The sequence below is a fragment of the Seriola lalandi genome, unplaced genomic scaffold (assembly GCF_002814215.2).
Source record: "Seriola lalandi dorsalis isolate HSWRI2012SDOR001 ecotype SW California unplaced genomic scaffold, Sedor1 jcf7180002055004, whole genome shotgun sequence".
Classification (NCBI taxonomy): Eukaryota; Metazoa; Chordata; class Actinopteri; order Carangiformes; family Carangidae; genus Seriola; species Seriola lalandi.
Genome location: NW_019525548.1, coordinates 407,736 through 410,142, shown reverse-complemented (window position 1 = coordinate 410,142; position 2,407 = coordinate 407,736).

The window sequence follows — 2,407 nt, the reverse complement described above, 5'->3', positions numbered from 1 at the left end:
AGTCATAGTATAGGAAGTCATAAAAACGTCAAAAAATGTCATAATACAGTAAGGCATAAAACGTCATAGTATAACAAGGCATAAAAACGTCAAAAAAGTCATAGTATAGTAAGGCATAAGATTGACAAAAAAAAGTCATAGTATAGTAAGGCATAAAAATGACAAAAAAAGTTATAGTATAGGAAGTCATAAAAACGTCAAAAAATGTCATAATACAGTAAGGCATAAAACGTCATAGTATAGCAAGGCTTAAAAACTTCAAAAAAGTCATAGTATAGTAAGGCATAAAAATGACAAAAAAAAGTCATAATATAGTAAGGCATAAAACGTCATAGTATAGTAAGGCATAAAAATGACAAAAAAAGTCATAGTATAGGAAGTCATAAAAACGTCAAAAAATGTCATAATACAGTGAGGCATAAAACGTCAAAGTATAGTAAGGCATAAAAACGCCAAAAAATGTCATTGTATATTAAGGCATAAAACGTCAAAGTATAGTAAGGCATAAAAACGCCAAAAAATGTCATTGTATATTAAGGCATAAAACGTCATAGTATAGTAAGGCATAAAAACGACAAAAAAAGTCATAGTATAATAAGGTATAAAAATGTCATAGTATAGTAAAACATAAAAACATCAAAAAAAGTCATAGTATTGTAAGGCATAAAAACGACAAAAAAAGTCATAGTATAGTAAGGCATAACATGGAAAAAAAATATCACAGTATAGTGAGGCATAAAACGTCATAGTATAGCAAGGCATAAAAACGTCATAAAATGTCATAATATAGTGAGGCATAAAACTTCATAGTATAGTAAGGCATAAAAATGACAAAAAAAAGTCATAGTATAGCAAGTCATAAAAACGTCAAAAAATGTCATAATACAGTAAGGCATAAAACGTCATAGTATAGCAAGGCATAAAAACGTCAAAAAAGTCATAGTATAGCAACGCATAAAAACGACAAAAAAAAGTCATAGTATTGTAAGGCATAAAAACGACAAAAAAAGTCATAGTATAATAAGGTATAAAAATGTCATAGTATAGTAAAACATAAAAACCTAAAAAAAAAAGTCATAGTATAGTAAAACATAAAAACGACAAAAAAGTCATTGTATTGTAAGGCATAAGATGTCATAGTATAGTAAGGCATAACAATGACAAAAAAAAGTCATAGTATAGTAAGGCAAAAAAACGTCAAAATATAGTAAGGCATAATACGGAAAAAAAATATCACAGTATAGTGAGGCATAAAACGTCAAAAAACGTCATGGTATAGCAAAGCATTAAAACGTAAAAAAATCTCATAATGTAGTTAGGCATAAAAATGTCATAGTATAGTAAGGCATAAAAATGTCAAAAAAAGTCATAGAATAGCAAGGCATAAAAACGTCAAAAAATGTCATGGTAGAGTAAGGCATAATACGGAAAAAAAATATCACAGTATAGTGAGGCATAAAACGTCAAAGTATAGTAAGGCATAAAAACGCCAAAAAATGTCATTGTATATTAAGGCATAAAACGTCAAAGTATAGTAAGGCATAAAAACGCCAAAAAATGTCATTGTATATTAAGGCAAAAAAAGTCAAAGTATAGTAAGGCATAAAAATGTCAAAAAATGTCATAGTATAGTAAGGCATAAAAAAGTCATAGTATAGTAAGGCATAAAAAAGTCATAGTATAGTAAGTTATAAAAAAGTCATAGCATAGTAAGGCATAAAAACAACAAAAACAGTCATAGTATAGTAAGTCATAAAATATAAAAAATGTCATAGTATAGTGAGGCACAAAAATGTCGAAGAATGTCATAGTATAGCAAGGCATAAAAACGTCAAAAAATGTCATAGTATAATAAGGTATAAAAATGTCATAGTATAGTAAAACATAAAAACATAAAAAAAAAGTCATAGTATACTGAAGCATAAAAACATCAAAAAAAGTCATAGTATAGTAAGGCATAAAACATAATACACGAGTCGTGTGGCGTAGTGGTCTAAGCAGGCGCCCCATGTGTAGAGTCTACAGTCCTCGCTGCAGTTGGCCCCGGTTTGAATCCCGCATCGGACGGCCTTTCGCTGCATGTCATTCCTCCCCGTTTCCTGTCTCTCTCCACTATACTGTCAAATAAAGGCATAAAAAGCCCAAAAAATATACTTAAAAAAAAAAGTCATAGTATAGTAAGGCATAAAAACACATACCATAGGAAGGTATGAACATGTCAAAAAATGTAAAGTATAATAAGGTATAATAACGTCATAGTTAATTAAGGTATAAAAACATCACAGTATAGTAAGGCATTAGAGTCGCCAATCAACTTAATTTGCATGTGTGTCAATTGTGGGAGGAAGACGGAGCACCTGGAAAGTATCTATGCAGTCACATGCAAATTCTTCACAGAAAGGGCCCC